Here is a 22221-nt window from a genome sequence, read left to right on the forward strand (position 1 = left end):
TTTGTACTATCTGACTGGGTTAGTGTTTAGTACCTTTCATTGTTGTATATTTCTGTAACTTCACCAATAGTCATCTGCTTTTTTATTTTGCCAACATATTGTTCACTGAAGTTAAACAAAAGGTTTTAAACCAGACTACTGCTGCTTCCTCTCTCAATTTCTTAGTATTTAGTCTCTTGTGGTATCACCATTCCACTAGTTATCCCATCACAGACCTGCCACCTTGACTGGAAGTTAGTTTGTAATTTAAGACAGTGGAAAAAAAATTACTTTTTTGACTAAGTACAGCACATGAGACTATATATGTATATATGCAGGGATTAGAACGTGGAGAGGGTGGTCGTCTCAGCTCCCTGTCTGGTGTGCTACCACATTATCTTCTATAGACTGGCCCAATCTTTTCCCTCCAGCAGTGGGACCAGAACAGGAAGATACTTGCAACCAGATCCCATAGCAAGCATTACAAATTGTAAGGCCACCCAGAAGCATATTTCCCAGTTTCACTCAAAAATAAAGGAAAATGTGAAACTGATGCCTCACTGTGCAGCACAAAATCATTCTCCAGTTTGTGGGGAGAACTTAATGGGAAAAGGTTAATCAAAATAAAGATACAAAGATGAGGCTAACATTCTCTTCTAACAAAAATCCTAGAGTATTTGCGCTGTTCGATAGGCCCATTATTGCTAGAGAATGAATGAATATTAAAAAGTTGAAGATGGCTCTTTAAGGTCTTCAGTGTAAACAAAAAGTGAATGAGTTTATTTGGCTCTAATCTCACTGTCTTTAGTGAGCAAAAGGAAAGATACCAAGGATGGAGTGATAGCGAAAGCCTTCTACTGCTACGATAGAATTTTCTTCTACCACTGAACTCGGTTATTACAAACAGACAAAAACAGATAATCAAACAAGAGTTGCAAATATTCTGCAATTAAGTATTCTGCTTCAAAATGCACTGCTGATTCTCAAAGTGACATGAGTGACAATGCAGGTAACTGGCATTCTTATACTAATCATTACTCTATGCCGTCAGACTGTCATCAGTCATCACAGTGTGCCGTTCTGTTGCAAGGGGTCTGTTAAAATGCATGATCTGGTGTCTGCAAAGACAGGGTGTGTGCACGGGAGGAGGGGCGCACTTCAAAAGGTAAATGCACAAAATATGTATTCTCTTTTCATTTGGTTTAGTATCATTTGGCTGAGACCCATTTGGCTGATTAGGAACAATTAGCTCACAAACTTGATCCATACCCATCTTGCTCTGAAGAACTGTCAACAGAAATGTCTGAAATAGAATGCATAACAAATGGCTTCATGTTTTTGTAAATAAACCATCATAAATAACATCTGTCAGTTACCACTGCAATGTCAACCACTACACAACTGATCTGAAACTGTTCTTTACGCTACATACTAATGGACAGCTAAAACTCATTATTTACTAGATCCTGATAGTTTTATGTTGCAAACAATAAATACGTAATCTATTTTACTCACTCTTTTGAATTTGCCTTAACTGACCACTATATCACTAGCCCAAGGAAGAATCTATTTGTCTCGATTTTCTTTCAGTGCCATTCTTAGTGGCATGAGAATGCACACTGAAATGTAATTCAGACACTATGAAAGTATGTTCTATTTGACAAGTCAAAGATTCAAAAACATTTATTCACTTTCAACCAAGGAAGCCCTTCTCACAGCTGCCTTATGTCTGAGCCATTTCAATAATTCCCCTTTGCAGTCTTCTCATGTAGCATGTATTCTTTTTGTGCAGCTATCTGACAGCAGTTTCAATTGCATTTGGCTTGAGCCCAGTGGTTTGTACAGAGACAAACTGGACAAGATAGATTTGAGCTGTTTTTATAAAAACCACCAGCAACAAAAAACTATGCTTTAAGCCACAGAAATATGGTGGCACCATGGTAAAGCAAATAAGATGTGCATTTGAAAATATTTCTCCCATCTCAAGAGGCAGTTTATTGAACAGAATATGCTGGGGTCTATACAGACTATCTTAACATGTTTAAATTCAGTATAGAGAACAAACACATTTGAGCACCATTTTCAAAAGCAGCTCATTTTTCAAGCATTTACAGGATCTTTGACTTTACCACCCCACAGTAATCCTACTGTCTTCAGTAACTTTTTTAAAAACAGTGGAAATATAAAGAAAAACTGTCAGCCTTGGCAGGTGAGCTCGCTGACCTATTTTGACAATAGTCTTATTTTTCATCCATATTCTATACACCACTTGGGGATGTGTTTTTTAAAGCAATCTTTTCCTAATAAGAAAAGTTCAGCCATCTAAGACTTACAAACTGGGGCACCCAGACCAATTTGCTTGTACTATCTTTTCTGGCATTTACCAATTATATGCCTAGAAATATTGATTAAAAAAATCCATCCAAATTCCCCTTTAAGTCAAGAGTTAAAAGAAAAGGATAGCCTATTGTGAGGTAGAACATTTTAAATCACTGATAATAGTAAATTAAACTAACAAACAATATACATTGATTTTAGCACCTAGCATTATGCAGGTAAAAAGCAACTCTTCTCATAAATATTGTTTTCAAATTAAACCACAAAATTGGTTATTTTATATAAGGGTAACAATGAAAATATTTTTATGCTATGTATAAAAGACAAAGCAAGATAAGATATTCACATTTGATATTTTAGGTATTTACCAAGAAAAGCTCAGTTCATAGTCACAACCCAGATCTCCCTGAAGTTCCTGCTTTTCACCCTAATTTCCAGCTGGAATAAAGGATGCACAGATCAAATTACATGCCTTGGGGGAGTAGAAGTGATGCAAAATGAAAGATATATTGGTCTATATTGTTTTTTTCATTATACTTCCCACCAATGCAACTACACTGGTGATAGCAACAGCGAGAACTCTAATGCAGACAAGTAGGTATCCAAGAGTTGATCTTATTCCTCTATTCTAAACTCTGGAAAATGTGACATCCATCTAGGTATTTTTTAGGTAATGTGTCAAAAAACTTAAGAGACCAATTACTTACCAAATGCAATATGCAAAAAGCACTGAATCTAACTAGGAATAGAATGAGGTTTCCCATTTAGAATAGTCAGGTTTTTAAAGAAAAGTTTGTTTGTAACAGATAAGGGAAAGCAAGGTGTTCCTGTCCAGTATTTTGGAATAAATTGTCCCATTACAAAATACCTTTCTGTCCAGAAATACTCCAAACAGTAAGAGAAGTGGTTGTCAATGATCACCTGTAATTTATGGAGATCTATACAGCAGTCTACAAGCATTAAACCGTTTGTGAAACCAAGCATTGAGAGATTTGAGTTTGGTGTGAATGGAGGTGGTTCCCTAAATGGACATCTAAAAAGTGGTCTGAAAAATGAAAGCTGAAAAGCCACTGAATTAGGATCATGGGAAACAATCCAGTTTCTTCTTCTTTCTTGTCACTTTCCTATTCTGGGTTAGCAACTTTCACAGCCTTCTTCTAAAACAGATGATCATATGCCAGATTGTCATGCAGATTGATCCGATGTCAGCTGATGTCCAGTCCACACACCGAGTCTTTGGTCTCCTTCCATCCATGATCATCTCAAGAGCCATCCTACAGATACAGCTTTCAGATCTCTACAGAATATGCCCATAGCACAATAGCCTAGCCTCCCTCAGCTTGTCTTCAGTTGACGCAACCTGCATTAGGCCTCTCATAACCTCATTTTATTTCTTATCACAGAGCCTTTGACCATCTCAACATCTTGATTTACATGATGGACAGAATACCGGAAACAATCCAGTTTATTGTACACATTTCCGTGGAGAAAGCCTAAATTCCCAAAAGTTTGCAAGTGTTCAGATCTCAGCAGGTGTCTTATTTAGGTACATCTCAAATAATTAAACTAAATATAATTTCTCAATTTGTTTAAGTAACTGAAGATATTTAATAAAGAACAACTATAAGAACAGCATTACTGGGTCAGACCAAAGGTTCATCTAACCCAGTATTCTGTCTTCTGATAGTCGCCAACGACAGATGTCCCAGAGGGAAGGAACAGAACAGCTAATCATCAAGTGATCTATCCCATCATCCATTCCCAGCTTCTGGCAAACAGAGGTGAGGGACACCATTCCTGCCCATCCCGGCTAATAGCCATTGATGGACCTATCCTCCAGGAACTTATCTAATTCTTTTTTGAACCCTGTTATAGTTTTGGCCTTCACAATATTTCCTGGCAAGGAGTTCCACAGACTGACTGTGCGTTGTATGAAAAAAATACCTCCTTTTGTTTGTTTTAAACCTGCTGCCTATTAATTTCATTTGGTGACCACCTCCCCTAGTTCTTGTGTTATGGACAGGAGTAAATAACACTTCCTTATTTACTTTCTCCACACCAATCATGATTTTATAGACCTTTATCATATCCTCCCCCTTAGTTGTCTCTTTTCCAAGCTGAAAAATCCCAGTCTTATTATTCTCTTCTCATATCCAAGCCATTCCATACCCCTAATCATTTTTGTTGTCCTTTTCTGAACCTTTTCCAATTCCAATATTTCTTTTTTGAGATGAGGCGATCACATCTGCACATAGTATTCAAGATGTGGGCGTACCATGGATTCATATAGAGGCAATATGATATTTTCTATCTTATTATATATCCCTTAATGATTCCCAACATTCTGTTCACTTTTTTTAACGGCCGCTGCACAGTGAGTGGATGTTTTCAGAGAACTATGCACATTGACTCTAAGATCTCTTTGAGTGGTAACAGCTAATTTAGACCCCATCGTTTTATATGTACAGTTAGGATTATGTTTTCCAATAGTGGGCTTAGTTATTGGATGCCTTGTTACCAAGGAAACAGAATGTCTATTTCATGAGACAATGTGTTGTTGACCACTGGTTTTTATTTTGCAAGTTCCCTGCTTGCACAAGTCAGCCATAAAGAGGAAAAAATAAAACAAAAAAATACAACAACAGAGACCACATCAGCAGGCTTCCAGATTGCTCAAGAGTTGGAAAAATACAGCGGTTGGCCCCTTCACAATTTTATCAAAACAGGGGAAAAAGTCAGCCCTCCACCAAAGACCACATTAGCTGCACAAAGCAAGAGACTGTGGTACGTAAGATGTGTGTAGGGCTCCTTTACAAGATGTAAACATTAATACTTTCTATCTTCAGCTTATCAATTGATCCCTCTGGGACTACCCTATCCTGCGAGGTAAATCCACAGCGTACTGCCTCTCCCCCACTCCAAGAAGGCAAAGTGCAACAAACCTGACCTGTAGGCAGAAAGCATTTAAAAAACTGGCAGCCAAGGATGGGGAAAGCTCTCTTGCTCCCATTTCTCAGGAATGCTGCCAGTCCTCCTCCACTGATCAACCTTGTGTTTCTGGAGAGCTGCAATCTCCTTCACCAGATTTTTTGCCCCTCTTTTTGGCAGGACTGATTGTTTAATTTTCAGTTTATCCCATCCCTTTGTTTTCTTCCTCCTTGAAGAATAGAAATTAGCTGAAGCTGTTTTGAGAGATGGACCCTTAAAGATTTCTCCCTCCAGTAACATACCAGACAAAAGAGAAACAGCCCCATAGTACAGCTCTGGGATAAAAAATAGAAATAGATCACTAAATATTTAGTAAATTCACTAACACATCCCAGTCAACCTCAGATCCATAATCCTGATTGCCAGTAAAATTAATCTAGCAAAGGGAAGAAAATGATCATAGGGGGCTGCATGATGCTTAGTGAGGCCATTTATTCAGTGGTTAGAGCAGAGGCCTAAATTATATTTTCAAATTAGGTTAATTAGACATATTTTAACTGCTCTGTATATCAATTTCTTTCTCTGTAAACTGAAGATGACTTCTAATACATACCCAATCTTTGTAAAACACACTTCATCTGAGAATCTTGTGGTATTCCACAGATAGTGTCAAGGGTATGCTCCCCAACCCCTCAGAATCAGTAGCATGCTCTGCTCATGGAGTACAAGAAGGCAATAGCACATCATAGGCCTGGTCTACACTACGCGTTTAAACCGATTTTAGCAGCGTTAAACCAATTTAATGCTGTACTCGTCCACACTACGAGGCCCTTTATATCGATATAAAGGGCTCTTTAAATTGGTTTCTGTACTTCTCCCCGATGAGAGGAGTAGCGCTAAAATCGGTATTACTATATCAGATTAGGGTTAGTGTGGCCTCCGGGCGGTATCCTACAGTGCACCACTGTGACCACTCTGGACAGCAATCTCAGCTCGGATGCAGTGGCCAGGTAAACAGGAAAAGCCCTGTGAAATTTTGATTTTCATTTCCTGTTTGCCCAGCATGGAGCTCTGATCAGCACGGGTGGCAATGCAGTCCCAAATCCAAAAAGAGCTCCAGCATGGACCCTACGGGAGATACTGAATCTGATTGCTGTATGGGGAGACAAATCTGTTCTATCAAAGCTCCGTTACAGAAGATGAAATGCCAAAGCATTTGAAAAAAAAATCTACAGGCTACACAATGCTGCGTGACAAGCGTAATGGGAAGCCAGAGACTCAAATGGACGCTCATGGAGGGGGTACTGAGGACTCCAGCTATCCCACAGTCCCCAGCAGTCTCCGAAAAGTATTTGCATTCTTGGCTGAGCTCCCAATGCCTGTAGGTTCAAACACATTGTCCGGAGTGGTTCAGGGACTAGCTTGTCAATTTACTCCCCCCCCCATGTGAAAGAAAAGGGAAAGAAATCATTTCTTGACTTCTTTCAATGTCACCCTATGTCTACTGAATGCTGCTGGTAGAAGCGATGCTGCAGCAGTGAAGTATCCGTTCCTCTTCCCTTCCCGGTGGCAGATGGTGCAGTAGGACTGGTAACCGTCCTTATCAACCCGTTGAGTGCTCCTGGCTGGCTTCAGGTGAGGCTGGCCGAGGGCGCCTGGGTGAAAATAGGAATGACTCCCGGTCATTCCCAGTAGATGGTACAAAACGGCTGGTAACCGTCTTCATCAAAGCAACTGGGGGCTGAGCTTCAATCAGCCCCCTCCCTTTCATGTGAAAAGAAAAGATTCTGTACTGCCTAGACTATCATAGCGGTGGGATGCTGGGCTTCTCTCCTCCACACTGCTTAATGTCCTGCCTGGACTATCACAGCACCGGGAGGCTGCCTCCCCCTCATTTTATCTCACTAAAAAAACTCAGTGTTTCTTATTCCTGCATTCTTTATTACTTCATGACACAAATGGGGGGGGAGGGCACTGCCACGGCAGCCCAGGAAGGTTGGGGGAGAAGGGAAGCAATGGGTGGGGTTGTTGCAGGGGCAACCCCCGTGAATGGCATGTAGCTCATCATTTCTGCGGGATCTGACACAGAGCAGCTATACTCTCTGATACACTGCTTCTCTAGTACATTTGCCCCATATTCTAGGCAGGACTGACTCTATTTTTAGAAACCATAAAGGAGGGATTGACTCGGGGAGTCATTCCTAGTTTTGCTTTTGCGCCCCAAGCCGATCTCAGCCGGGGCACCCATGATAGCAGCAGACAGCACAGAAGGACAGATAACCATCATCTCATTGTCAAATTACACTGGTAGCAGACGGTACAGAACGACTGGTAACCATCTCTGCTATCATGCAAAAGCAAATGAATGCTACTGTGTAGCGCTGGAGTATTGCCTCTGACCGCGGCATCCAGTACACATACGGTGACTGTAAAAAAAAAAAAAGCTGAAAGGGATCCATGGTTGCCATGCTATGGCATCTGCCAGGGCAATCCAGGGAAAAAGGGCGTAAAATGATTGTCTGCCATTGTTTTCCCGGAGGAAGTAATGACTGACGACATTTACCCAGAACCACCCGCGACAATGATTTTTGCCCCATCAGCCACTGGGCTCTCAATCCAGAATTCTAAGGGGCGGGGGAGACTGCGGGAACTATGGGATAGCTATGGAATAGCTACCCACAGTGCAATGCTCCGGAAATCAACACTAGCCTAGGACCAGGACACACACCGCCGAATTAATGTGCTTAGTGTAGCCACGTGCACTCAACTGTATACAATCCGTTTTATAAATCCAGTTTATGTAAAATCGGAATAATCCCGTAGTGTAGACTTACCCATAGACTAGGAACTGGCCAAAGAAGATCCTTTAACCTGGATAGGCCCCTTAAGCAGTTCACCAACCTACTTTCTATATTAGTAAAAGTGTTGAGTTTAATGCTAACAAGATAAGACCTTAGAATTTTGTGTGCGCACATACGTTTTTTCTTAGGAGCCATACACCAGAACAGAGCACATGTACCCAGAACATGGAGTATAATGAGAAGTTATCAGGCTTAAGTAAATTACAGTGCAGTATATGATGGCAGAAACAGTAAGTATGTAGTATTTCAGACAATAGAAATGGGACAATTTGTCTTTGTGCCTCATACCACATGCTCCAACATAACTCTCAGCAGACCCATAACAATACCATTTATAGTCTATGGAAGCCTAATAAAAGTGTTAGAAAATGCTTTCATGCTACTTCGGGACAGTGACTAAGATCGTCACTCATTAATCATTTTACTGGTAGACTCAGGCACACAGTATTCATAGGAAGACTGGGGTTTTGCCACTGTAAATTTTCTAAAATCCACTACTGCAACTGAAAGTAACTTAGTTTCATTACTATAGAAATGCAGAGGTCCAGAAACAGTTTTGTTTAACCTTTATATCACAGCTGCTATAAAAGTTACCAGATTTCTGATATAGCAGTTTGGCAACGTTTGTTTTGTGGCAGTCAATGGTGGAAGGGTCAATTGGCAAGATTTTGACCCTGACCACGAACCTGTATTTATTTATGTTGCCAACATTGCTGAGTTTGCTAACATCTTAGAAGACAGTCCTTTAAAATTAAAAAGCAAACAGAAGAAACTAATATCCTGTTTTATTGTATTAATTCACTGATATAATAAAATTACTTAAAAATAATCAACTGTTGCTTTTACAAAAGTAGGTGTTCAGTTGGTTTTAACTCAGCATAACGAAGCAACAGCATGAAATCTGCCCTTGGCTGGAATTCAAATCTCTGCCTACCTATCACTAATAGGGCAAGATTACAGATTCTAATAAGCACCCCTCTAGATTGACTTTCACACTCATTGTGTCTTCTTCAGTGAGAGCCCAAATGTCTTTCCACTTACTATCTCTATGTATACTGCCAGAATAGTGGCTGGCTTTAATATATTTTTGCCTTTTGTTCTAAAGATATGAGATGACCAATATGCTGTCAACTCATGACTTTATCATGTCTTAATATTTGTTGTTTCTTAAAGCCTCAGATCCTGGATTCAGATAATTAGGGGAGAATTGCAGTTTTCAATTAAGAAAAAAATTTCTGGCCCTCAAGTTGCAGTCAGAGAAGAGTTTGGAAATGTAATCCAACTGTACACAACTGGCTCAAAAATCAAAAGGTAAATTAAAAGCGCCCAAACATTATTATTGACTTAAAAAAACGCACAAATTTAAAAAACCCCGTGGTGATTTTTTGGGGCCTGACTCATGATTTTTGAACCCTTGGAACCGGCAATGTCAGATAAACTTAGAAGAGGCTATTCAAAATAATGTGTAATATGCCTGCAGCTCACCTTCAGTTAATTTTAAGATTTGCCTCCCACCCCTGAAATACCTCTTTTTACATACAGTTGTGATGCTGATGAAAGGTTTTGTCTCAAAAAAGTAGTGCTCTGGTTATGGCAGGCTCTCTCCCCTCCCCACTACGAAGCTCATCACAGGTTAGTGTACTGTAATCATTTTCTCCCCCAGATTTTCCTTTTAACCTGAATATTTTGAAAATACTATCTTACAGATTTCCAGGAGTCCAATTCAATCAAAATAGGTCATCATCAAAACAATAAATTAATACAATTCATGCAAAGACAACAGTTTTCTTTTCTGATTACTTGTGTAGCAAACAGATGTTGTACTTATGCTAGATTTCCCAGTAGGAGTGACAATATTGCTACTCCATTTCCATAGTTACTCTTGTTAACTTCTGTACAACTATGTAGCCAGACTTACTTGGAAGCTTGCTGTTATATCATTACTACTTTCACTGTGTGCTTACACATGTGAACATTTTATTAGTATCTGTTGACTACTCATGCACATTTAGAATTAATGTTTTTCTGCTCCCTGTTGGCATTTAGTAGCATCATTTGTACATGCCATCTCAAGAAGAATGCCAAACATGCTCAGAACTACCATCGTGATTCTCTGTGCACAATATGCCTATTAGTTTCAGTTTTGGCTATGCTGCTGCTGTTACCGACAGGAGTGCCTCAGAAAGGGCATGCACCAAAGTAGAAACTTACTATGAGAAGTGCTTTCAAGGGCATGAAAAACTGAAAAGAAAATATTTATCCCTTATTCTTTCATCTATAATAATCAGAGGTTACTGTTACAAAATTGATTTTAATTGGACTCTGCATGATTGGATCCTTTTGCTGAACTGAGGTAATAATCTGATCCAAAATGTTATTGACTGATGAGGCTCATGGGTCACTTCAGAACTATACTTATGCAAGCTAATAAGCTAAAAGATATTGGTGGATCCCCACTGAAGTAATGTTGATGCCTGTTAAGTAGTTTAAATTGTTATTCAAGGTAAACAACATGATTCATCAATGGACAATGAACCACTTAGCAAATAATTATGTCTCAGAACATTATTATACCATCATTCCCTCAGGTATAATTATATTGTCATTCACTCTAAACCATAGAACGGTCTGTCAAAACAATAACATCAATGCCTATAGAAGGGTTGACCAAACAATACAATCAACCAATAAATAGTGAAAGCAGCAAAGAATCCTGTGACACCTTATAGACTAACAGATGTTTCGGAGCATGAGCTTTCGTTGGTGAATACCCACTTTGTTGGATGCACAATAAATAGTGGTACTTACAAAGATTCCAATAACTGTGGGTGAGAGAATCTAAAATGACTATTCAACACTGATTGCTATTCTGGAGGGAGGGAAGTGTTTCTTTCTGTAAAGCCTCCTGTACGTTAACTATTTGCTGTCAACTACTTTACTCAGTGTGAAACTGTCAATATCACTATATCACAATATAAGGGTCATAACATGGCATTAAAATGACACACTGTGATACAAGTCAACTTGCTTGAAAAATAAACATCCCAGAACTCCATGGCACAAACAGAAAATAAAAGATACAATCCCAGACCAATACCAGCTAGGATTGTACTCAAACACCGTCTAATTAGATAATTACAGTAACTCCTCACTTAAAGTTGTCCCCGTTAACATTGTTTCATTATTAGGTTGTTGATCTATTAGAGAACATACTCATTTAAAGTTGTGCAATGTTCCATTATAAGGTTGTTTGGCTCTGCCCACTCTGCCCAGTGTTCCAGCCAGGGAGCAGGGGTGGGGGCTTACCCCACTCCACCTGGCCAGCATTCCAGACAGGGAGAGGGCAAGCCCCTGACCCCGCTCCCCAGCAGGAGCACGAGGCGGGTGGAACGGGGCAAGTCCTCTACGCCCCTGCCTCAATCAAGCTTCACAATCATCATTGGTGAATACAGCATTAAATTGTTTAAAATTATTTAAAACTTATACTGTATACGTATATGTCTTTTGTCTGGTGAATTTTTTTTCCCTGGAACCTAACCCCTACTATTTGCATTAATTCTTATGGGGAAATTGGATTCACTTAACATCGCTAGCTTAAAGTGCATTTTTCAGGAACATAACTACAATGTTAAGTGAGGAGTTACTGTATATGCCAACAGAGTATAAGTGTCATTACTTAATGTTAATTCAATAATCCTAGTACTGTCAACCCTAAGCATTCAAAAATCATGAAGCAAGACCAAAAAAGTCAGACTAGGTAAAACAAGAGATTTTAAAAAAATAATTTGGGGTCCTTTTTATTTGCCTTCTGGTGTTTGAGTCATCAAAGTTCATTAGAGTTCAGACTTCTCTGCAACCACAAGCTTCCTTAAATTATTTGTTTTTCCAAAGCAAAAATCCCCAGGTACTTTATGAGCCACAGAACAAGACTTGTGATAAACCATGAATGTTGCCAGTCTGCATCCTCAACACCCTTGTGAGGTAGGAAAAGGATCTCAGCCCCATTTTTGGGTCGCGAACTGAGGCATGGGGCAGTTTAAGTGACCTGCCCAAGGCCCCACAGGAAGATAGTGGCAGAGCCAGGAATGAATCCACATCAGCCAAGACCTTAACCACAAGACCATCCTTCTCTTATCGCAAGGGTTCTCAAACTGGGGTCAGGACCTCCCAGGAAGTCACAAGGTTATTATGTGTGGGGGGAGGGGGGGTCACAAGCTGTCAGCCTACACTCCAAACCCCGCTTTGCATCCAGCATTGATAATGGTATTAAATATATATTTTAAAAGTGTTCTTAATTTATAAGGGGGAGGTCACACTCAGAGGCTTGCTGTATGAAAGGGGTCACCAGTACAAAAGTTTGAGAATCAGCGTCTTATTGGAGGACGTCACCCAGGGCCTCTCTGAGCCTGAAACCCTTGTGGGAGACCACTAGGGACTCCTCCCATGGGGGAAGCTGCAGTGACTAGGGGCCTCGCCTACAGGGCGCTGCGGACGGGACCCAGGCTCCTATCCCTCAACTCTGACTCGACAGGCTACCCGGACGGCGAGTTTTAAGGGCCCCTGTAGTTTCACAGCCCGGTAGCTCCAGGATCTTCCCCGCGCCCCCTGGAGCAGCGAGACGCTGATATTCTCACACTCACCCAGCACACAGAGCGAAACAGCGACGCTTCCTCGAGCTGTTACACACTTCCGGGAAAAGGCGACACCGTAACAACAGACACACCCATTGGCTTCATAGGCCCCTCCTTCTTCGCACGCTATTGGAACGTAAGCCTCTTTTTTTTCCCCGACCTCTCATTGGGTCGCTCCCGTGTCGCTCAAGTAGGGCTCCTACGGCGCTCCAAATCTCGGCTCTTCTCTTCAGTCTGCCCCTCCCCTCACCAGGCTCTGGTGCGGCTCTTCCGTTCTGTGGGCTCTCTCCCCCCACGAATCTTCGCTCCGCTTACCGCAGCTCCTTCGCCAACGGCTCTCCCCCGTGTCCTCTCCCCGTAGCAGTTCCCGCCCTTGTGGGCCTTGGTGACGGACCCAGGACAGGGATTACCTGGGCGGTGGTAGCCCCTAACCCAACAGCCCTGGTCAGGTGCCCTCTTGTTTGGGAGGGTGGAGGTTGCAAAGCACAGGCAGATGGAGCATGGCTGCTGGCAGTCACGTCACAGGCCTCTCTGTGTTGACTAACTTTGACTGCGGGGAAGTTTGTTCAGGTGTGATGCCCTCCAGGCCTCATTGTCCACTGCATGATACCCCTTCTATGCCACCTCAGCATGCAGATATGGCCCTTCAGGGCTCTACACCCCTGCCACACTTCCCTCGGTGGCATGTGGCCAGGATGGCTGTGGTCCAGCTAGTCTCACTTGCCAGAAAGGCTCCTTGCATCCTCCGGTAACATTTGAGGAGCCCTGAACTTACTTTGAGCTGGGTGCTGGGTAGGACCCTGGTTTATCCCAGAATGGGGAAATAAAGAGGGGGTTTTGTCCTCAGTTACTTGGTCAAACACAGCATGGCCAGAACTGATAATCCCTTCATGAGTCTACCTAGAACTGCAGGTTTAAACAAGGATGGGGTCAACTCAGCTGTTCACCTGCCCAAACTGAAATAGTGGCTCAAGGAATTTACCATGTGGGGCTTTCAAATAAGATCTTAAACACTTAGGCTCTGCCTGTTTTTCTGGGAAGAGAATGGCAATAGCATGGCTTCAACGGAACCTCAGCTGTAAATTCAAACTGCCTTCTGGCAGAGCCTCCAGGGGAAGGTAGTAGTAGAAACACTGACTTCTCTCTCTCAGGGCTAATACCTATCCCCTGAGGATAAATCAAGCCCAGTATACAGAAGGTATGAAAACAGTTCTTTAATATGAAGCACTATGAAAGGAAAAGAGCTTCCAAAATAGCAAGAGCTATTCATGCTATTAGATCTAAACCAGGATGTTAGGCTGATATGCACAATAAAACTTCAACATGCATAAATGTAGAGAAAAATAGATTTGAGTTTCGAAGATGTTATTTAAACACAGCTTTCCAAATTTAACATAAGGCAAGTTACACAAGTAACTCTGTCAATCTGCCTGACTCTGCAGCTGATTAGTTAATTGTACAGTTTTTGAAGTCAAGGAGAGGTGAGCAAACATAGTGCCTGACAGCAGTTACACGGTAACATGCAGCATTAAGGCCAAAGATTGTTTAAAAAAAATCTATTGCATTCTAGTGGGTTTTATTTAGCACATTTATAGCAGATCTAGCAGATCATTTTGACATTAAGCAGAAGAAATCTCTACTGGGAAGTAATGTCTTAGAAAATGCTTTAGAACGGTTGATTAGAGTACAGTAAAACATGTCATAAGCTATCACTCGAGAGACCAACCATATTGGTTGTTTACCAGAGGTGGATCTATAATAAAGGACAAATAAAATATGCTGAGATACTTAAGGGTGATCTTTTAAGACAGGAGGTTTCTTAATAAGGATGGTACCTTGAATAAGTTTGAATTTAATTTGAATGAACTGTGTTCCATGGAAACTTGATATTTTGTCTTTGTGATAGTTTGGTCATGTTTTTCTATTCTAGCATTTTGGTGTGGTATCTCTTCCCATAATAAGACTATGTTTTTGTAAGATGCTAATAAGGTCTTTTAGTTAAGGAATCTGGGACAGCAGTTCTTTCTTGCTGAAAGTATTTAACCAAATTAGAAATGCTTCTTTGCTTGATACCTATTAAAAATCCTCAGATGTTAAGGCTCTGCATGTCATCAGTAGAAGTTGCATCCTCGGAGAAGAGGAAGAGGCAAATTCTCTCTGAGTTTGAGAATGTAGATAACTGTTGTCTTTCACGGATAAGCCACATGTTTGCCTGTTTTCTACATGTTTGAGAAATTTGATTAGTTTTACTGTGGCATTTGAAGACTTTGTTTAAGGAGGTTTCCCAAAAGCAGACCAGTAACGGGTAGCTAGATTTTAGGGTGACCAGACTGCAGATGTGAAAAATCAGGACAGAGGGTGGGAGGTAATAGGAGCATATATAAAAAAAAGACCCCTATAAAATCAGGACATCTGGTCACTCTACTAGATTTAGTGAGGCTATTGCCCATTTAATCCCCTGCTTCTACTTCCTGTGCCTATAGTATTTTTTTTCTCCCTCAAAAGCCCTAGTTGCTATTATGTCCTTTGTCAACCTCCATCTTTTGAGGAACTGCATGTAGCTTCTATTACTAACCAAATTACAATAGTCCATTCTCAAGTGGATACTGATCATGTGTTTGTTTTGAGTGCATTCAGTGAAAGAAGTGGTGGAGATTCCGAGGAAGGGGTCCATAGGCCACTGGTGGTCTGTGAAGCACTTGCTGGTTGTCTAAAGAACTGAATGGTCACATGGTACTGGCTCTTCCTGATTATTTCTAGATGTTTCATTACATTACAAGAACTAAAAGAATACATTATACTTTCCTAATTTTACTGTAACTGCCTATATGGAAAATTATAGCCACAACGGTGTTACATGATTGTGAATGTGAGGGGAAATGTTTCACACAACTGTGATTTAGAGAAGACATGGGCTATAGGCTGTTGTGAGGCTTCTGCTGAATATGTTACTTGACACTGATGGTTTAGTTAGCCAGATCCTACAAGCACTATGTACGTAAGTCCTACTGAAGCCAAGGGAAATTCCAGACGGAGGGCTCTTACAGAATCAGGCCCATTATTTATTACAGAGTTTACCCATCGGCAAAGTTATAATTACACTGTTGTATCTCACAAGGGTTTTATCAAGAAGACTGAGATTTTCAGAGGTGATTAGTGATTTTGGGTACTTCCATTTTGGGTTGCCCAATTTGAGAGCAGGAAAAAAGGGCCTGATTTTCAGGGGGTGTCAGATTGAGAAAAAACCTGAAAATGTGATAAGTGAAATTTAAAGGCTTAAAAAAGGGCAAACAATCTTAATTTTGTTTAAAAATCATGAATTTTTAAAAGACTGATTTTCGGCCCCTCTAAATATTTGAATGCTTGGACTTGGTGATGCTGAGTTTATGTATTATGCTGGTGCCATAAATCCTTGTGCAACCCAATCCTATATCTTGGCACTCAAGTCTTTCACTGAAATCAGTGCAGATTTGGGATATCTGAATGCAAGATCAGGCTCCTATTTGTTTGGCTGCTTGGACTTCGGGGCTAAAAGTTCTTGCTATCCAGATGTCTTGTTTCCTTTTCAGTTTGTTACATGTGCTTTAGAATCTACAAAGTGCAAATCTATGGTGCTTCAGAAGGATTTTTAGTGCCATGTTTTGTTGTGATCTTTTTGTTAATCACCATCGTATTTCAAGTGATTAAACAAATTAAAAGCATTAAATCATAATACATTCCCAAACGGAATGGGACCAGTGAACTTCCCTCTCACCCCTCGGGGAGGTTAATTCCACTTTGACGGACACGCATGCTGTCCAATGCCAAACTGCGCTAGCAGCCAGTGACCAGACTAGAGGAACTTCACCAATGAGATAGTCGTTGCTGGGTTTAACAAAACAAAGATGCCCAATGGGAAAAACCATGGCTAGCGAGGACTGCGTTGTTTTGTTTGCTGACCGCAGGCGAACAGCTGCGAACTAGGGGGTAAGAATCAGCAGTGGCAGGACCATTTTCTGGATTTAGAGCACAATTGAGCTATTTTCCACCCCTATCTCCTCTGCTCCCAGGACAGACCCACTAACCAGCCTTGCTGTCCTTAAAGGAGGGAGGGTAAAACCTGAATTCCTGTTTCCATCACTCAGTATTTTTACCCCCCACCAAAGTTTTACTGATGAGAAAGGATTAACGCCCCCACATTATAATAGAGTTAGAAGGATAAATAACTGTACACGCTAATTTACAAGATCCAACTGCGTCTTTGGTGGGCATCTTATCGAGGGTCTTTTTGAGAGGGCGTGGGGAAATAAGGCGTTATACAAACTTTACAGTTGATTGTTTAAATGTATGCCCTAAGAGTGTGTTTGTGTGTGTGCACAAAAACCCTTTTAAAAAAGACATTATTCCTCAACCTCTTTTTTGGGCGGGGGGGGGGAGAGTAGACTTTTGGGGAGGACTATAAGGAAGGTTGTTTCTCCGTGAGAGATGAAGCGCGCCAGACCCTGGATGTGGGAGTGGAAGACCCTATAGAAAGATAATGGCAGCAAGTTTATTTGTCTTTTAAAAAGAAGGAATCCTAACTGTGGTTTTTTTTTAAAGAAAAGCAGCAAAAGGTAAATGCAAAAAAGGGTTAAACACTGCTATTTTCCCCCCTTCTTTAGATAAAGAGGTTTCCTTGAATACCCTTTGTAAATGAAGAGGAAGGAATTTGGAGGTGGGAGGGAGGAAATTCAGCCCGAGTCGGATGCATCTACTACGTTGGCTTGGTGGGTAAGAACGAAATTGAATCTGAATCCGACGTACCATTGCGATCTCTGGAGAAGAATTTATGAGTTGGGGGATGGAAGGAAATGCAATTTAAATCGAATGCACCTACAGCGTTTTTTCTGGGGTCGGGGAATGAATGAGTAACAGGCAGTGGTGATCTTAGAGATATTTTCTGTTTCTGGAAAATGAAAAGGGAGAGAGGAAGAGATTTGGTTGATCTACTGCCGATCAATTGCTGAGTATTTTATTTAAGAGGGCTTGTTTGTTTGTTTGTTTTTTGGTACACCCCTTCCTTGTGATCGTGTGAAGCCAGAAGAGGCAAGGAAAATAAGCTGAGGACAGAAATAGAAGAGATGGTGAGTAGATCATTGGGCTTGGGGGAGTGAATGGACTATCACAGTCTTGTATCACAGATCTTGTAGAGTGAAGTGAATTTAGGATGACTTTGCATCAGGGTTGCAGACTAGCTTTGTGTGCTTAAAGTTGCAGTTTAGGCTTGAAATAATACATATTTGTTTGTCTTGTGATATACAGGGAGGAGCTGATACATGTGAATAGCTAAAATTACAAATAGCCACCACACACACATGCAAATGGTAAATAAACCAATACTGTGTTAATTCTGCAATATGATAGGCAGCTCTTAACATAGAGGGAAGTCATTGCTCAGGTTATTTGTGGCTTGCATAGGAGATGAGCCTCTTGCTTTGCAGCAAAGAACAAGCCAAACTAGCCTTTTTATTTTAAATTGTGAAACGATTAAATCCTCTTACAATCTTACCAGCCAAAGGAATTATTTTTACTTAGCATTTTTCTGTGCAGTATTACTTTGCATAGTTATAATCTAATGTTTCCAAATCTTGAGCAACTCCTTAAAATGTTCAGATCAAGCATATAAATGGCAGAGACCATCTCTTTTCCTATATTGTATTGTATTAGATGGATTATTCTAAAACATTTATTTCTCATTTTTTATAATGTACTTTTGTGCCTAATTATGGTGAACTCCAGTTTTTGTTCTTAGGATGTTCAAAAAAATACTGAGCTGAATTTTGCACAAGACATGTCACTTCACATTCCAATGTTATTAATCTTTTTTAAACCTTGACTGTATGACATCCAGAAATTGGTGGATACATATTTTTTTCCTTAAGGTAGTGAGGATTTTTATAGTAAAATTCCTGATCCCAAGTGACAGAATATTGACATTGGCTGATTGTATCTTCCTCTGGATGCAATGCTGCAGTCTGCACCTATTTCAGCTTCTATTGATTTAAAGAGATATCTTACTTGCAAAACTGCAGAAATTCTATATTGTGGAGGAATGAAACCTGACATTTTATTGTCTCTAAAAATGTTAGAAGAAACTGGAGTAAGGAAAAAATGCAGTTTCATATTGAGTCTGCTTTGGAGCAAATTAGGATTTGTTATATTAAACTAGCAGTGGATATGTATGATGTCTGAAGAAATTGGGAGGCTGGATAATTCATAGTTTCTACAGGAAAACAACTTGTGATCTACCTTATGATCTCAATAATGCAAGATATTTAGATGCATAGTTGTTAAATTTATTTTAAGCGACATCTCTGTAAATGGTTGTCTGAAATATTTAAATTCTATGCCCCATTAGGCAAATAGGTTTCTTTCCCCTGCCAGGCTAGAGGAATGTATTTGGTGGGCAAGGTTGAGAGGAACAATACAGTTTGACTGTATTGTTATATCCCCATGTTTTGTCTAATGATGCTTAGGTTTTGTTTTATTTGACATTGATTGTTATCCCTACAAAAGTTGCCTTTCCTGATTTGATATTCTTACTACATGGTTTCTCTCAACATAAATAACTAAAGCAGCGGATTTAACCATAGATTTGAGCTGATATTTAGAGGTTACCAGTGAAAAATTGTTTCCCGTTGCTTGCGGTTTTCATCTGTTCATTCAAAATTCCTGCAGTGGAATTTTGTTTCAGTAATTCTTTATTATTGAAAGGACCAATAAGTTAGCAAAATGCAGAGTTATTTACAGGATATAGAGTTTGTCAGTAGTGCACTGGCAGAGAGTAGAATGCTTCATTTTAGTTGTACTTTATATTTTGTACAAGCTATAGTGAAGACCGACATTTTATCCTAGAAGTTCATGTATATGCATATTACAGTTATATAAATGTAAGCATGTATATCTTATTTTATGTAATGCAATAAACACATATCTGCATTGTTTCCGGTAGATTTAAATTTGCGTATGAAACTGTATACTATCAGAAAACCTGTCAAAACTGTTGTAGTACTAGATCTATATTTTGCTGCTCTTAATATTTTATTATGTGGGTATAAATCATTGACGCAAACGCTGTAAACAAATGCCTTTATAGCTAAGAGTGAGACTGCATTTAGCTTATCCCCTTCCAATTTAAGGGAAGTATGCCAGCATGTTATACAGTGGATTGCTTTAGTAATAACTATCAGTGTAATCTCCAAAGCAGAAGTTCCAATCAAATATTGCACTCCTGCCCTTCTCATCTGCATAGAAGATCAAGGGCCAAATTCTGTTGTTAGTATAGATTGGATTCAGTGATCACTCTGGGTTTACACCAGTCTCATTTAAAGTAGAATCTAGCTCCTAGTCTCTATTCTAAATTCACATCTCCATGCAGTTCAGAAGAGTCAGTGACCCAATATAATTTATCTTCCGAATACAAAACACTTAGGACACATGCATCTAGACAAATATCGTATTTTCTCAAAAAAGTAGATAGAAATATGGTATTGCTATAACATTAAGAACAAGAAAAAAAGATATCTTGAGGTAGTCTCCTGTTTAGGTATGGTTTACATATGTCATGTAATAGATAAGTAAGGCTAAGATTTTAGCCTGGGTAATTTTAGTCAAAGCAAGGGACAGGACATGGGCAATAAACAATAACTCATGGAAGCCAGAGCCACACCACTCGGGGCTGACAGCTGGAGCCCTGTCTCCCAGGACTGAAGTCACAGAGGTCATGTAAATCACGGACTCTGTGACCTCCGTGACTGACTCATAGCCTTATCGATAAGCACAAGCATGTATCTCAGCTATCTTTGGAAAGCAGTGGAACTTGACCTGCTTATTAAAAATAGGTCTTTCCCCATCCATTTTAAAGAAGCCAAAATAAGTCTGAAAAACAGTAACACATGCATTTCATTTTCTATTAGCCCTTTCTACTTCCTCAACAACCAAAACCAGAGAAGGAACAAAACCCCTTCAGGGTTTTGGAGTTCTAACTTCTGTGATCTAGCTCAGAGATGAATCTGTGTGAAGATCCCATAAGACCGGGATATGTAAATGAATCATATTCCTTTTGTTATCTATTTCTTTGCAATGTTTTAGGAGCAGGCAGCAAAATGTAGTAAGCTACAATTTTTTGAAAGGCTGGTAGACAGCCATTTGGCAATCAGATTTTCACAAAGTGGCCTTTTGGTGTGCACAAATAGCTTATAATTTAATGTTAAATGAACAGCATCTATTACCCTTCATTGCTTTATAGACCTAGTTAATACACGAGACAAAGTGTCTTTCACATAGTCTTGGTTACATTCATTAACTGCCATTGTTTCACTGAAGTTTTCTACTTTGACCCACAAATATGCCTGAAAATGGTGGAGAGAAGAATGCAGAACTGTTGGGAAAATGAATGAGGTCCCCCAAATTATTGTCATCTGTTATAAAGGACACTTTAGTTTTCTTAATCTAGTTACTGAATTCCTACTCCTACTAAGAACTAACTGAGTACAGCTTGTGGTAAGACTTGCCATTACTGGTAGCGTATCACTGTTGATACTATAGTGGGCAGCCTGTGAAAATAAATCTAACTACTGAAGGCATTATCGTACCACTAAACGTAGTGTATTTTCGCCTATCAACGTATCCATTTTAACTCATTATTGTAGTCTTAAATTATGTTCAAAAGGATTCAGGTGCTCTCTTTGAACATATTTTCTCAAGTTTACATTCTTATTTACATAAGTAACCTGCTTTGATGAATACAGAATTGTGTGGTTTATGATCTCATCACCTCCTTCTCTTAGAGTTAACTCCAAAAGAGTCAAGTGCTCTCAAAGTAATGGAAACTCCAGTTTTTCCATCTTGAGTTGTCAAGGCTTGAGGGGCTGATGGTCCACAATTCTAGTTCAAGTCAATAATGCTGCCAGATGACAAGCACCTATGAAAATCAGGACCCCATGTTTGCCAAACCGTGCACAGAAAATTGCTGGACACCTTTGAAGAGGTTTATCTAAGTGTGTACATTTTTAGAAGTGTGAACTTTTGTTTCGGCTAGAAGATACTGAGTTTCTTTCTTTAGCATAACAGCACCCGTTGTGATTCTAAACCTTTGTAGTGCAGCATCACTCTAAATATCCCTTTACTAATCCAGTTATCCCTCACTCATCTAAGCATTACTCACCTAACTAGTGTAGTTCCTGAGTAATCAGTTGCTATGTCCTGCAGTGAGACAACTTGAGTAAGGATTTTGATGCTCAGACTGTTTGTTTTTGTACTTTTACAAAGCAAAGTTAGGGTTCTAGGTCTTAGGATCAATTCTGACTAGATTTGCTTATAACTAAAAAGTAATTACCATGCAACACCTCTATAATGGCTTAGTGAAATGAGAAGTTGGTCTTAATCTATTTTCTGGTGCACATGTGCTCACCTATGTAGCAGTCTCAGAGATCCATAGACTGCACTGACATGGAGAAATTGGAGAT

General features: G+C 40.0%; 2 protein-coding genes across 16 annotated transcripts in view; one reads left to right on the forward strand and one right to left on the reverse strand.

The window, feature by feature from the left end:
- Window positions 1–12841, reverse strand: part of TANGO2 (transport and golgi organization 2 homolog) — a 79476-nt gene extending 66635 nt beyond the window's left edge. For 2 of the 3 annotated variants that reach the window (XM_030583098.1, XM_030583099.1), the window contains exon 1: window positions 12746–12818. The gene's annotated coding sequence lies outside the window, so the exon portion shown is untranslated. Of the gene's footprint in view, window positions 1–12745 lie in introns of all 3 variants that reach the window. The other variant, XM_030583097.1, reaches the window with a different exon arrangement.
- Window positions 12842–17307: 4466 nt separating this feature from the next.
- ARVCF (ARVCF delta catenin family member) overlaps window positions 17308–22221 on the forward strand; it is a 466295-nt gene continuing 461381 nt past the window's right edge. For 8 of the 13 annotated variants that reach the window (XM_030583062.1, XM_030583074.1, XM_030583073.1 and 5 more), the window contains exons 1-2: window positions 17383–17481; window positions 17792–17838. The gene's annotated coding sequence lies outside the window, so the exon portion shown is untranslated. Of the gene's footprint in view, window positions 17329–17382; window positions 17486–17791; window positions 17839–22221 lie in introns of those variants that run through there. The other 5 variants (XM_030583068.1, XM_030583067.1, XM_030583069.1 and 2 more) reach the window with 5 other exon arrangements.

Source organism: Gopherus evgoodei, chromosome 13 (genome assembly GCF_007399415.2).
Source record: "Gopherus evgoodei ecotype Sinaloan lineage chromosome 13, rGopEvg1_v1.p, whole genome shotgun sequence".
In the NCBI taxonomy this organism is placed as follows: Eukaryota; Metazoa; Chordata; order Testudines; family Testudinidae; genus Gopherus; species Gopherus evgoodei.